At 45.5% G+C, this 15,904-nt stretch overlaps 1 long non-coding RNA gene across 1 annotated transcript; it reads right to left on the reverse strand.

The window, feature by feature from the left end:
* Positions 1–1,849: 1,849 nt before the first annotated feature.
* Positions 1,850–14,889, reverse strand: LOC132342497 (uncharacterized). The gene is made up of 3 exons (XR_009490909.1): positions 14,609–14,889; positions 2,815–2,925; positions 1,850–2,062 (listed from the first exon to the last, which is right to left on the reverse strand). It is a non-coding gene; the product is annotated as an uncharacterized lncRNA (long non-coding RNA).
* Positions 14,890–15,904: the final 1,015 nt, after the last annotated feature.

Raw genomic sequence — 15,904 nt, forward strand, 5'->3', positions numbered from 1 at the left:
ATTAAAAACACTGTGCTTTTTATAAACATGTTATTGAAATTTGCTCCATTTCAGTTATTATTATTGAATGATCATTATTTGGGTTTGTTGTAATGACGATGTACTTTTGTGTATAAAATGGAAGATTTTAATATGGGAAAAAGAGAAACCCTATTTTCCATTTTTACCAATTGCACCATGATAAATGATAGAACACGCTTTGGGTGTTTACAATGGACACTGACCATGGGTTTATTTATTCTCACTATCCTTCTGGTCATGGCATTCTCTTGAACACTCCAAATAAAAAGCCAGGCAGGGGTGGCAGTCATCAGTGAAATGAATAAATACCTTGGAAATGAAGTCTTAACACAGGGAATGACCTACTAATCTTTAATGGCTATAACTGTGATGTGGATTTCAGCTGGGGATGCCAGCAAAAATTCAATTCAGGTTCATGCCAACATTACCTGGCCAATGATAACATTAGTTAGAGATTCAGCTAATCTTCAAAGGACAAGGAGAACTTTCTAATTTTAGCACCAGCATTTATTAGCACTTCAAATGAATGGATGATTACTTTAAAACACCTCTGCTAGAAGAATGATAACCAAACTTACGGCAGCATTTCTTCACAGCAAGTGGAAGAAAGGAAAGAATGGAGTTGAAAGAGGAGGTAATCCCATTAGAGACTGAATCTGAGAACATGTCTCCTTCGAAGATGTGTTGTTTCTCCATGATCCTCAAATGTCTCAAATAAAGATATTACCGCTGTTCATGCCCTGTTTATAAACCCAGGCTATGGGACCTCGGCCTTCTGAACACAAATCTCTCAGGCAGATGTAACATGACAGATAAGCGGTGTGACTCTCAGTCTTTCTGTACATGAGCACATGGTCTTATTAAGAGGACAGATAAACAAAGTCACTTATGCCTCCACGTGTGCCTTATGCTCAGTCTTGTCTCACTCTTCGTGACCCCACGGACTGTAGCCCACCAGGCTCCTCTGTCCATGGGATTTTCCAGGCAAGAATACTGGAATGGGTTGCCATTTCCTTCTCCAGGGGATCTTCCCCACCCAGGGATTGAACTATATCTCCTGTGTCTCCTGCATTGCAGGTGGATTCTTTACCCACTGAACCATCAGGGAAGCCCCAGAAGGGATGCACCTGGGGAGCATTAAACCTCTAGATAGCTTTTTGACTTTACAGTTGGAAAGGGCAGAGGGATCCTTTCTGGAATATTCCCAAGTATTTATTTGAACTTGTGCCCCCTCTTCTTGCACCATTTGCCTCAGTGATCCAGACCTCAGCCTTGATGCTGCAAAGCTCTGCCCATTGGGAGAGCTGGATTCTCAGCATGGCCCGTCTAGCTCCATCTCACAGTTGTTACTCTCTTTCTCTCTCAAGAACACAGCGCCTAATTTTTTACCTCCGTTGGCACAACTTCCCAATATTCTCTTCCCCGACTGGCTTAGGGCTTGGTCTGGAGCCACTCGACTCACTTTCCACCCCCTTGATTCTCATCTTATTATCAGATTTTCTCCCCTTCTCTTGAACGGGAGGCTTGGGGGAAGGGATTGTTTTGGCTGGAATTTGACAAGGCACAGGTGGTTTTACCAGCTGCAAGTTCTTTAGTTCTTGTTGGCTGCCCACCAACTCTTGGTCTTTTCACAGTTCTTTCAGGGGTGGCGGCGGCGGAGGAGGGGCAGGAAGGGACAGTAGGTCCTTGATGTTGTTGTTCCCCATCAGCAGCTGTCTCAGGTTGGCATTGAGTCCAGGGCGGTCCTTCAGGAAGAGCTGTTTTGTTTTTCTCCCCCCGGCCCCAGAATTTTTCCCCCCTGGAAATTGGAGAGACCTAAAGGGCACAGCCATAAAAATGGCAGCTCACCCTGCGTCTCGGCTGTGTCCCTGCAGAGGCCGAGGGCCACGAGCTCTCCCTTGCACACGTCCTGGCTGCCGTCGTGCCTGGCTTCCGGGCACAGATCGCTGTCAGTTTCAGCCTCAGAAATCCAGGCTTGGACTCGGTTACTCACATCTCCTCTCCCTGGCTGGTTGGAGTGCAATGACACCAGCATCATCTCCTAAAATAGACGAAAATAACCCTCAGCTCCATCGCTCACATGCCTCTTTTTGAGGAAAGAAAAAAGGAACTTAAAACTTAAAAGCGTTTTCCCTTCCTCCTTTTCCTTTCCAAGCATCTTTTTGATAGCGACAATAAAACCCTTGAATGTGCCGGCTGACCTCTGGTGCCACCCCCGTTCACTGTTCTCTTCTCAGCCTTTTTTATTTTGAAAACACTCATTGACCCCTTTCCTTAGTAAGGTTTCAGGCCCCTGCTCACGTTTCCTCAGACTTTCCTTCCCGCGAGCCTCTGCTGCAAAAGCTTGGTTCTGCACTCTCCTTGATGTGTGTGGGCGCTCGCCTCCCCCATTAAGCTGAGCCCCCGTGAAGGGGGACGCTAAAATGGCCCTTTATTGGTTAATTCCTCTCCCTCTTCTTTCCTCTGATCCTTCTGCTTCGTTTCTCCTGCCCTCCTCCTCCTCCTCGATCGCCTCATCCATCGGATAAACACTGCGATCTTCATGTTGGCCCTTGCTGATTCAAACTTAGGACTGCCTCGAAAACCCTCCAGGGATGCGGGGCTGAAGTCCAGTGTGGCCCTGTCAGTACTTCCAGGGTCTCTGGCGTCTCACGCCCCTGCCCCTTCACAGCTGCACAAAGTGCTCATTCCTCTCCCAGCCCCTGACTAAATCACCTGCTCATCTCCTGGGACTCTGACCCCACCCCTCCTACCTCAACTCTGTGGTCCCCACGTGCTGTCTTCATCTGTTACCTGATGATTCTGTGTCCTTCCCAGTCCCGACTTGGAAAAGGAAGCTCTGGGAGACATATCCTGCTGTGTGTGTGCACGGAGTCGGGCTCTCCCAGCCTAGCTCACTGGTTCCTGCAGAGTAGAAGCCCATTAGCTGTTTAATAAAGCTTTGTTGATATTCCACCTTTTTCTGTTTGCTTTGCACACAGAGCATTACTTTGAAACCCAAATAGCCTGGAATGAGGTGTGGAAAGATATTAAGGTGGAAGTGTGGGGGTGTGTTTGTGGATGGTGGGGCAAGGTTAGCAAAGCTGAAATATCAGTAGTGGGGAAGGAGGCATGAAGAGGAAAAATGGGGAGTTTTCCTGCTTCCCAGATTTTCCAGGGGGAGGACACAGTGGTATTGCTACGTTGGTACGGAAGGATTCCCAGAACCTCTGCGACACCCATCATCAGATAAGTATAAACACGCATTCTAAAACCCAGTATAAATGAGTTTTAGATTACCCGTTGCTTTGAATTTTCCATACCTCTTTTTTTATCTTCTTCAGCCAGAACAACCAGGAATGGACATTATTTGATTTGGCCAGCACCAGCAATTTTTTTTTTTTAAACCATAGCTCTGTTTTATATGTCATTTCAAAGTATCCATCATATAGGAAATGCTGCACACACCTGTCAATTCAACAGAGAAAATATGCTTCTTTCCTATTTGTCTCTCTTTGCTTCAAGGACCAGGCAACACTAATCTTCCGCAATATTCTTTTCCCAATAAGAGCTCACATCCAATCTGAATGCTAAATAATGTTGTCACGAGGTTGCATGGGCACTGGTTAAGATCTATGCCCAAACTATAATGAATCTCTCTTCTACATAACTGTGATTGTGGCCAAAATTGGTGAGCAACCCATCCTCAAGGGAGCAGTGGGAGGAGACCAGAATATTGTGTTGGATTCTGTCCTGGACACATCTTCAGCTAGACTCCTGGAGCAGTTTAAATCAAGGGCTGGGCTGAGCAGGCCTGAATGGCTTGCAAATGACAGATTTATGGAGGGAGGCCTAATTAGATCACGGTAATTTGTAGTACGACAGTATCTTTTGCTCAAGATCTCAAAGCAAATGTCTGCCTTGATAGGTGGGCAAAACAAAGACCCACAAAAGTCAAGGGAAAGTCTCAATTTCACAAAATAAATCCTGGGACAGCCCGGGATAAGAGTCGCACATCGCATTTGGAAAACATTTTACAGTTTTGCTCTGCATTCATATAATTTTGCCTCCTTTGAGTGGCCCAAATTCCTGCCGTAAAAGTAGGAGTGGTGGTCGGTGTTTCTCTCGTTTTAGAAAAGGGGAAGATGGAGACACTGACTGGCTGAGTGGCCTGCCCAAGATCAGAGTCAGTAGTGGGGTTGACTTTTGGATTCCCTGTGTGGAGAAATGAAGTGACTTTTAGCAGGAAAAGAAGAAGAAGGTCTTGAGATAATGAGATTCTGTTTCTAACGACTTGGCAGAAAGGAGCATGGTTGAGGAATACAAGTCCCAGCAAAGATTCATTTAGGTCAAAGGCTTAGAATGGATTGCAAACCTGTTTGGGGAGTAGTTGTCCCCTGGTAGCCTTGAAAGATTAGTTCCAGGATCCCTGAGGATACCAAATCTGTGGATGCTCAAAGTCCCTTATGTCAAATGGTGTAGTGCTAACACACAGCCTAGGCACATGCTTTAAATCATAGTTCAGTTGAGTCGCTCAGTCGTGTCTGACTCTTTGCGACCCCATGAACCACAGCACGCCAGGCCTCCCTGTCCATCACCAACTCCCGAGTCCACCCAAATCCACATCCATTGAGTTGGTGATGCCATCCAACCATCCCATCCTCTGTCGTCTCCTTCTCCTCCTGCCCTCAATCTTTCCTAGCATCAGGATCTTTTCAAATGAGTCAGCTCTTCACATCAGGTGGCCAAAGTATTAGAGTTTCAGCTTCAAAATCAGTCCTTCCCATGAACACCCAGGACTGATCTCCTTTAGGAACACCTACTATGACGTAAATACTATGTAAATCATTGTAAACACAATGTAAATGATATATAAATAGTTGCCAGCATGGGAAGTTAGGTTTTGCTTTTTGGAAATTTCTGAATTTTTTTTCCAAATATTTTTAACCTTCCAGCTGGTGGAATCTGAAGATGTGGAATCCGCAGATGTGGAGTCCCAACTGTATGCAGAAGACTTGAGTTTGTCCATCATGGTGTTGCCTTGCCCCAAAGTGTTATTTTGTGTATACAGCCCTGAGGGGACTGTGTGTCGGGGGTGGTGGAGGTGGATGTCATTCATTTTATAGCTGCTGACAGAGGGATGCAGGAACTATAGTGGATGGAATTCCTGAGTGTTCTCCCCCTGACCTCCCCTCCATAGGATCACAGAGAGTGACTTGACCTGCCTGATGAGCTTGTCCATTCCAGGGGACCATTCATTCATCTGAATTCACTAGGAATCCATTTCCTCTTGGTCCCTACCATCTAGGTTAAAGTGATGATGGATTTTGCCTTCAAGGAGTTTATCTTCCAGTGAGAGGGCTAAAACATGTGCCTCTATAATAAGGAGCAAGGGAGAAGGTGATACCTGTAACAAAAAAGTCTTGTCTTGGTCCCTAGTTTCTATGCTGGCTTGTAGTGAGCACCACCTAGGTCTTTCGTAAGGGACAGACTGAGTCTTATCCTTTTTGGTTTCCCCAGTAGAACTTTGCACATGGCCGATGTGTACTGACATCGGGATGATGGGTTTCTCTTCCCATGTGGTTCTTTAAGATCTTTTACTGAGAATGGTAACTGGCCTACCTCAGTAGTTTTGAGTGTTCATTTTCCTTTCTCATTTCTCTGTCTCTCCATCCTGCCCTCTTTCTCTCTCTGTCTTTGCCTCTCTCACTCACTCTAAATATAAATATTTTGCCATTTGGAGATGGAGCCAATACCCATCATGACTAAAAGCAAATGGCATAATTTGAAGCCACATGGATGGACTTAGAGATGATCATGTTAAATGAAGTAAGTCAGACAAACATCATATGATATATGGAATCTTAAAAAAAATGATATAAATGAGCTTATTTACAAACAGAAATAAACGCAGACATAGAAAACAAAAATGATTATCAGAGGAGCTAGTGGGGCGGGTGATGGAGATAAATTAGGGGTTTGGGATTAACATATACACACACTACTATATATAAAAGAGATAACCACCAAGGACCTACTTTATAGCACAGGGAACTCTATTCAATGTCTTGTGATAACATATAATGGAAAAGAATCTGAAAAAGAATGTATAGACTGAGTCACTTTGCTGTATACCTGAAACAACCACAATGTTGTAAATTAACTGTATTTCAATAAAAAGTGGTTATGCTTTTTTTTTTAATAAAAGCAAGTGGCAGAATTTTATTTTCTTATATTTGTATCCCCAGCATATTAGGGCAAATTTTAAATATAGTTTTATACATTTTTAGCAAATCCAAATATCTTCATTCCTAGTGGATAATGAGAAGAAAAGAGTGAGCTTCTTATTCTCACCAAGGTCACACCACATGGTGCTCAGCCCAGGCTTACCCTGCTGCCTCCTTGGAATTAAACCTGAGCGGGCAGAGAGAGGGTGGAAGGCAGCTTTGGGGACCTGAAGTATCTCGAGACAGTCTCTCCTGACTGTTTCAGCACATGGATTACGACAAAAATCACAAACTGCGGACTTGGCAGATTGTCCCAGAGCAGGAGGGGAAGGTGATAGCCTTTTCCAAAGTCAGAGGAGGGATGGGTATTGAATACATCACAACAAATATGTGATATGTCCTGCGAATGATATGAAAAATTAAATACAAAGAAAAGTGAAGACGGGGCTTCTCAAATGACAGAGCTGTGGAGAGGGGATGGCGGAGGTAGTGGCGGATGGGGGGTGAGGTGGCAGGGGAGATGGGGCAGAGTGCTAAATTAGTGGAAAGAAAAACACTGATGCTATGCATAGTCTGAAAGATGACATGTTTCCCTGGGCCAGTTGGCAGTTTTTTTAGAGTTTTACTTGCATTTTCTGACTGAACAGACTTTGCTCGGATCCTGTTATTAATGTTAGAACCCAGGGCTGGGGCTCCTGTTTTCTCGCCAAAGCATGCTGACCCTGCTGTTCGGATGCAAGGGGCTTCAGAGGCTCAGAGAGCAGCAGCAGCTTGTGCTTCTGGGAAGTGGAAGGCTGGCTCCCAGGCAGCCCGTCCCGCCACTCCATAAAATGGAAGAACCTTGCCTCCCTGTGTGAATTCTCTTTGTGATTAGGAAGACAAATACCTCCACTGAGTTGTCTACAAACAGGTGCTGCAGATGGCTGGACCCCGGTTCTTACAGGCTGTGGTTGGAAACGAGGGAGGCTATTTTACTCTTGCTCAGCTCTGCTAAGTTGGTAGCCAAGGGTGGGCTCTCAGGAGACAATGAGTTATGTGACATATAAGTAACGCCGACGGCAGGAGGAGGGGTTTGCTGCAGACTGCCATGTTAGGTCTCACTGTGAATCGATAGTGTATTATTTAAAGTTGCTTCTGTGATACAGTCATTGGGCAGCTTCAAAATGGGTCGGGATTCCATTTGCTGGAAGAGAATGGTTGGATACTTTTTCTTAGGGAATCCCAGGCAAGGGGGAATTCCTCAGAATCCTTCCTCATCTTGGTATTTGAATCCAAGGGCTATCTTTCTCAGACCAAAGGACTTTGCTGCGTTGTGCTGTGCTTAGTCGCTCAGTCATGTCTGACTCTTCGCTACCCCGTGGACTGCAGCCTGCCAGGTTGCATGGGGATTTTCTGTCCATGGGGAATTCCCTAGGCAAGAAGACTGGAGTGGGTTGGCATGCCCTCCTCCAGGGGATCTTCCCGACCCAGGGATTCAACCTAGGTCTCCTGCATCACAGGTGGGTTCTTTACTGTCTGAGCCACTAGGAAAGCCTAGAGAAGCAAAAGAAAGAAGGGGACAAATATTACTTTCCAGATTGTTTTGCTCTTCTTAAGATTTCTAGATAATGATGGATGACCAATGCCTTTGTTCAGAGTTATCAGCCTGTTAAAAAATCAGAGGCAAAGCTCCCTTTTGGTTTTAGCTGTCACTGATATCTATTTATAGTCATGGCCAAATGTGACCTCATCCTCTAGGTTCTGCAAGCTCAGCAAATTGAGGCCAGGTTAGCCTGACCACGGGTCTCTGAGGAGCACCCCAGATGCTGTGGTGTGTCTTGTCAGCAGGGCCAAGGTTTTTCTTTCTGTTACGCCTCAAATGCCTCACAGCTCAGCACGTCAGAGAACAAGGTGATGGGAGGAGCCGTCTTTGAAATCAGAAAGCAAATGGAAGCCCCTGAGTATGTACAAGAGTTCCCGGATTTTCTTTCTTTTCCTTCCCTTCTTTGCTCTCTCCCTTTGTTTTTTCCCTCCATCTTCTGCTTTCCTTTTCCTTTCTTCTTTTCTGTTTTGGAAGAACAGAACAGAGAAAAGAGAAGATGGTGAAACAATAAAAAACTGGGTATGTCCCTGATGGAAGGGTCTTTGTGACCCTGAAGGTTTCCTGGGATTCAAGCAGGACCCTGATTGTTTGTCTTAAGCAGACGGCACACTGGTGAATATGGTGGCTTTCGACTTGGGGGAGCTCTGGTGGGAGTGAGCCCGATCTCATCTCACAGCCCATTTTTTGGGGGCCCCTAGTTCTTCCAGCCAATAATCACTACATGCTGCTCCCTCGGAAGTCAGTTTCTATTCATTTCCTGGAGTTTTTCATCCTTAGTTTGAGAAAAACCGACTTAGCCATTAAGCCAGAGTTTTATCTTTGAAGACCAACGCCATTTCTATGGCATGGTCTACATCATTGAAGTCATGAACATTTTTCCTTCTCTAAATCCATGAGTCTTCACTAAGCTACTGATGGTTCCAGTGGTCCCTCCTTTCGTATTGCAGTCAATACATACTTTTTATGAATTGTGTGTCTTCCAATCTACAAGGTCATAGAAATTGTAGGATTCGGTTGAGAAATCCAAGTCAGTTGTTAAATATTACTGTTCATTCAAGAGTTACATGTTGATGTGTACAAAGGGGTTACATAATGAGACCTTGTACACAGTGGTTTGCTTAGATGTGGTCCCTGTCCCCCAGTGAATCAACACAGACTAAAATGTAGGGCGCTCAGAGAATCCCATGAAACTTGGGGGAAAACAGCAGAGCAATGGAAAGAGCTTTGCAGTGGCTGAGAGGGAGCTAATGATCTTAGCCCCGGGCAGAGCATACACATGCTGCCCTCACCTTCTAGTAGCGAAAACCATATTTAAACCACATTTTTGCCATCGCAAAGATGTATTCTGTAATGGAAGCGACCTTGATTTTAACAGAAGTGTTTAAACTTTAGTTTTTCTAAGACGAGGATAGCCCCAAATAAATCCGAACAAAATCAAGGACTAAAAAACATGGAGTAAGAAAAGAGCAGCACAGACATTCCTTTTCCACTAAGGTCCTCATCAGCTAAAATCCCAAGCAGCTTCTTTGATTTCATTTTTGGTAATTGCAACAGAAAATTGCATCTGGACTGACAATGTGTATTCCACGCTTCAGCCCAATGTGCTTACAAATTGCCAAGTTATAGCAAAGCCCCAGCAGAAAGGATGGAGAGTTCTCACAGTAATACTGGCAGACCGTTAAGAGCAGTGCCATTTACTGACACTACATCCTAGGAAAAAGAAATGAACTGGAAACTGTACATCAGGGTGATCAGCAATGTCAACTGGGTTCTGATTTTTCTTCTCACCCCTTTCCAAATAATTTGGCTTTCAAAATTGCATCTGCTGCTCTCTCTTTAGCACATACAAAATATATGCAGCATCTCATTGGAATTCTCCTTCTTTCCCCTTCTCCCTGCCTCCTGGAAATGTGTTCCTTTGGAGATGAATCTGGATATTTAACTGAAGCAGTGGAGGTAATATTACAGACAAATTGCAATCACCTGTGGGGTGGGGAGGGAAGGATCTACTCTTGTGGGCTGGAATAGAAATATTTTAGGAAATATTGAATTCCATGCTGGTTTCCATGTCCCAGTCAGAACTCTCTTGGTTGTTCCCTCAGGCTGTCAGTAAATACGTATTTAAAACAAAACAAAACAAAACTGATTTCAATATTTACCTGAGTGGAACGCGAATATTCCTTAACCCAATAGAACTGACTTTTGCATATTTTAGTGGGTGGGATTAATAGATTCTATAATTATGAAAGATTTAAAATTAATTGGAGCTAACAGTACGTGTCAGAATGCTCACCATGTCCATTAAGCATCACCTGTGTAAAGAGTTAACATTGCAGAATGCTCGGGTCAGAGCAGGCTCCTCACTCCAGAAAGAGTGGGAAGATGTTCTGGAACACAGAACTTTCAGGGCTTAATCTTGAGCTTTTGCTAACTTCACCTGAAGAATTAGGAGTCTGATCCTCTTTCTGGCAGATATCCAACAGCAGGATAGACACATTCAAAACACTAAACAGCAATAACATGTTTTTGTGTGTATGTGTTTTTGTTTGCTGGTTGGTTGTGTGTATAGGGCCATGTCTATATATCTGAGCCAGCTTGAAGGAAAATACACTGCTTAATCTCAGGCAATATTTGAAACAATTATCAACTAGTTCCTCTGGTGGTTTTTAAAATAGAACTTGTTTGATGAAAGTACACTTCTATTTCATGCTGTTCCCTACAAGGGGAACAAAGACTGTTTCTCCCTCTATTTCTTGTAATACCTGGCCAAAAATTGTTTTTTACTGAAGAAAATTTCACTTCTTTACATACTGAATATAATTATATTTAATAATAATAGTTGTCTTCACTTAATATAGTATTGTTTGTTCTTTTAAAATATTCATGACTACTAGAGTATTAAGTGATCACATAGCAAAAATTCCCACTAAAACAAGAAAAAAATAAACACAGCCTACCAAATGGTAAAGAATCCACCTGCAATGTGAGAGCACTCTGGGTTGGGAAGATCCCCTGGAGGAGGGCACGGCAGCCCACTCCTGTACTCTTGCCTGGAGAATCCCCATGGACAGAGGAGCCTGGTGGGCTACAGCCCATAGGGTCACAAAGAGTTGGACATGACTGAGCAACTAAACAGAGCCCAGTGCTTTTAATGCATTCACCACTGTGGAAGAAGTCAATGTCCAATTCTCTAAACAGTGATCCATCAGCCCCACTGCGCTAAAGTGGGTTTCTATCAATCCCGAGGTCATCTTTGCTCTGCCTCTCCTGACCCTGAGTGGGAAAGGAAGAATCGCCCGGGCACACCTAATAGCTCCTTGCGGTCAGGCAGCCATGGGAAGGGCAAGTGTACTGAAGCAGCAGAATCAATCCCCAGACTCATTAACCCGGCAGCCTCCCACCCCTCCCACGAGCTCCCCAGCCTCACAACTTGCCACCACCCTTCCATCTCCCTGATTCAAACTCACCCAAACCACCTTCAAGGGGCTGTGCACCTGCTCACTACACCACGCTTCCCTCCTGGCCCCTTGCAAACGGGCAGCTGGAACTTACGCTTTCCCAGAGAAAACTGTCTTGCCTCCTTACATACACACAGGCGCGCACACACACACACACACACACGCATACACAGACACACGCATGTGCTGATAAGACTCCACCAGGGTCAGTGTTGTGGACAGACACCCCTCTGCTCATGGCTCCAGCCCCTCTTCCCCTCTGTCCTGACTCCCCACACCTTCCTCTGTCCGAGGATGCCCTGCTGCCTGCGCTCTGAGGCCCGATCGGCCGCTGCCTTCCCTCTCTCCTGCTAGAAAGCCATTGCCTCCTATCACGGCTCTGTTTGCCAGCCCTGCACTGTACTTCATTAGGCAGCTCTATTTAATGGCTTCAACAAAAGCCATCATTTTAGCCCAACTGCCTTGACTAAATTAAAATTTCCAATCTCTGTTTTAGTGTTCTGCAACTGATGTATACATAAGCAAAACTGGTCAACATCTGCCAGGGGGTTGGCCGAAAGTTCTGTAAAGATGTACTTCACATTTCTGAAGCATGTGCAAAGTAACAGCGTCCTTATCCTCCCGAGAGCTCTCACGGTTTTACTTCACCATTTGTTCAAACACACTTTAGCCGCGTAGAAGCCATGCAGTTGATTCTCCCCTTGGTTGCCATTTTATCTGTAGTGTCATTTTGAGTAATTGGGGTATGGTAGCTGATCAACTTACAGGTTTCTCATTGGCAGAAAGGGACCATGTTGGCACCAAGAAAGAATACGATGGGTCCTCTTGGTGCAGAAGCAAGTGTCCCCCTCTTGCACTTGGCTACCCAAGACCATTAGGAAATAAGCTTAATAAAGCCTCCAAGTGTATACGTCGTCACTCTGCCCAGGCAGAGGGAAGCACCTATGGATGAAACACCGCACAACCAACGTGGAAAGATGGTCAATGTACATATTTAGTCAGTGATCTGTGAAAGTTTTTGAATTAGTTTTTAAAGCTTTGTTAAGACCAGAATGCACAGATGTTGAAAACAAGTTCAGATGTAGCGACAGATGGTATTTGATTATGAAGCAGACTGTTCATATAATACAAAGATGCTACTTCTGCCATACACAAGTAACTGCAGAGAGTGCAGTAGAAATTTTGGAAGGCAGGCGCTTCAAGAGGGTCTTTGTGCAGCAATAACTTTCCCATTTTCCAGCAGTGCTAGAATTGGGATAATTTCCCCCTTTTCTTTTCAATCAGGGCCTCTCTTGGCTCTTCCACGCCCCGCCTCCCTCTCCGGCCTCTTTTACTCCAGCCTTAAAAAGTCCGCTCTCCTTTCGGTGAATTGTCTCACCTCGCCATCACGCCTTTCACAACCTCGGTGTCGTTCAGAGAATGCATGGCCTCATCCAAGGCAGGCTCGTGCCCAAAGTTAGGGGAAACTAGGAAGCAGCTGCCAATGTTCCCATCATCTAAGGAAAAAGATTTCATCGCTCATGCTTTGCAATGAGAACTTGACCTTTAAACAGAAGCCAGGTTACAGCTTCTAACGTGCTGCCACACACGTGCTGAGGTTGCTGCTAGCTCAGCTTGAGACTCGAACTGTCTCTTCTGTACAATGGGGATAACATTGGTCCCTCTGATCTCTCGGAGAAGCTGAGGAGGTCATAGAGGATGCTGGATTGGAAAATTGTCTTGGAAACTAGAAAGCGCTATTGACAGGCATGTGACTGTCATTGTCAAAGCCTGAGAATGGGAGAGTATGGTATCTGAGGTTGGAAAAAGAAATCACCCTGTGCCTTGGGGATTCTCAGTCAGAAATCCACTCTCCTTCCGTGTAGGTTCTATAAAAATGCCACGATATCAGAAATTGGGCTTATTAAATGATGTGAGGCCAGCAGAAGCCCTGGCTGGAGAAGTGTGCCCTCCAAATGGTTATTTCACTTTTTTAAACCAGGGACTGTGGAGGACCAGTGACGTTGAGCTTGGGGTGCCATCGGATCTGGTCCATGAGAGAACCTTCTCGGCGGAAGTCCTGAGTGTAGGGCCAGGGAACAGATATGCTTGGTAAAGAAGAACGTGGATTCAACAGCCTCCATTCCAGACTCCTTTAGAATCCAAGCTTTTAAGGCTAAGTAAGTTACCAGGCCGTTTCCAAAGCTTTCCCTGAGTCTATTGCTTTCTTTTCTCAACACAGTGATGCCCGGGTCTGTGTTACAGTGTTGGTGTGGTGGGGGAGAGACAGGGAGGTAAGGGCAGTGCAGCCTCGTTCCTGCAGGCTTGCAAGCCCACCGCCCATCCCTTGCAATCCAAACCTCTTGTTTTGAAGAGCTCATTATGTGCCAAATAATATTTAATAAACACAGATGAGCCATGGGAGATGAGGGAAAGAACCAGCGTGCCAAAATGAGTTGGAGGAGATTTTGAGGGATGGCAGTATGGTGGAGTGGGTAGAGAGCCACTCTGGAAGGACTCAGGATGGAGGCGGAAGAGGGCATGGAGAGGAGTTGTCAGGTGTCCTCATGGGGTGAAGGGTGCTATGACCGTATGGCACACGATAAGATAGCCTAGGATGCTGTGATATTTTACATATGGCACCTGCAAAAAACCTCTTCCTTTTGGTTAGCTTTATTGGTTAGGTGGTTAAAGAAACAGACATGGTTTTAGTGAAGGTAAAGCTGATCATATGTATGTATAACTGACTCACTTTGCTATACACCTAAAATGAACACAGCACTGTTAATCAACTATGCTCCATTACAAGATATTTTTTTTTAAATATGCTGGTAAGACATTGAATTATAATAAATGCCTGGGGTTAGATTAGCCAGTTAAAGAAAGGGGTTATATTATCTCTCCAAGTCGCAAATGTATGTTAAAGCCCTCTGCATCTTGACTGCAGATGGGACTGGTGACATAATTTACAGGGCTCTGACCAGAAGGCAAATGTGTGGTCCTTTGTTTAAAAGTGATTAAGAACGTCAGGAGAGTACCAAATGAGCAGTAAAGCAGACACGGTAGTCTCCGGAGTGTGGGACCCTGAGTGACCAGGCGGCTTTCGTGTTTGCGAACCTGGCCCTTCTGCAGCGGAAAGATGCAGAGGAAACCTTCTCTGATCACCTCCATCTAGAATCTCTGCAGTGCTTGGGAGATTTCTGTGGTTTGGGTATCAATTTATTGAACCCCAAGACACTAAGTGATTATCCAGAATATGGAGGAAAATGGAAAGCAGTGGCCACAGACCGCAGCCTGGGCAAGCCTTGAGAAGCCCTGGGTTTGCTCTCAAATCCTATCATTAATCAGATTTATGAACTTACCCATAAGAAAGGAATAACCAGGCCTTCCTGCTCCAGAAGTCTCTCACGGTTGTGAGCTCCCAGGATGACAATGTGAATGTCAGAGTGTAAAGTACAGTGGCTGGCAAGTAGATGCTCTCGGTTCAGGCCATGTGCACTGTGGGGTAGTTGAGGGGAGGTGACTGACTAGTCAGCTGGTCAGGATTGGCGTGGCATCATTGTGGGGGTTTCCATAGATAACGCAGTCATAATGGAGGGTGCATTGGGACTTCAAGCCCAGCTGGTGGATCCTCTCTCTGAATATGCCAATAAATATTACCCATTCCCCAGGCCCTGCAGGAAGAAGCTTTAAGTAAAACTATGCAAGTTTGTGGACTTCCCAGGTAGGTCAGTGGTAAAGAATCCTGCCAATGCAGGAAACATAGGTTTGATCCCTGGGTCAGGAAGATCCCCTGGAGTAGGAAATGGCAACCCACTCTAGTATTCTTGCCTGGGAAATTCCACAGATAGAGGAGCCTGGTGGACTATAATCTGTGGGGTTGCGAAGAGTCAGACATGCACACAATCATGGGTGTGAGAGTTGGACTGTGAAGAAGGCTGAGAGCCGAAGAATTGATGCTTTTGAACTGTGGTGTTAGAGAAGACGGGAGAAGCAACTGGCACCCCACTCCAGTACTCTTGCCTGGCAAATCGATGGAGGAGCCAGTAGGCTGCAGTCCATGGGGTCCCTAAGAGTCAGACACGACTGAGTGACTTCACTTTCACTTTCCACTTTTATGCATTGGAGAAGGAAATGGCAACCCACTCCAGTGTTCTTGCCTGGAGAATCCCATGGATGGAGAAGCCTGGTAGGATGCAGTCCGTGGGGTTGCACAGAGTCAGACACGACTGAAGCGACTTGGCAGCGGCGGTGGTTGGAGAAGACTCTTGAGAGTCCCTTGGACTGCAAGGAGATCCAACCAGTCCATTCTGAAGGAGATCAGCCCTGGGATTTCTTTGGAAGGAATGATGCTAAAGCTGAAACTCCAGTACTTTGGCCACCTCATGCGAAGAGTTGACTCATTGGAAAAGACTCTGATGCTGGGAGGGATTGGGGGCAAGAGGAGATGGGGACGACAGAGGATGAGATGGCTGGATGGCATCACTGACCTGATGGACGTGAGTCTCAGTGAACTCCGGGAGTTGGAGGCCTGGCGTGCTGCGATTCATGGGGTCACAAAGAGTCAGACACGACTGAGCGACTGATCTGATCTGCACACAATCAGGTCTTCACCTTCACCCCTTTCCCCTGCAAATCACCATCATTCTACATTTCTG

This window comes from Bos taurus, chromosome 16, assembly GCF_002263795.3.
Source record: "Bos taurus isolate L1 Dominette 01449 registration number 42190680 breed Hereford chromosome 16, ARS-UCD2.0, whole genome shotgun sequence".
Taxonomy (NCBI): domain Eukaryota; kingdom Metazoa; phylum Chordata; class Mammalia; order Artiodactyla; family Bovidae; genus Bos; species Bos taurus.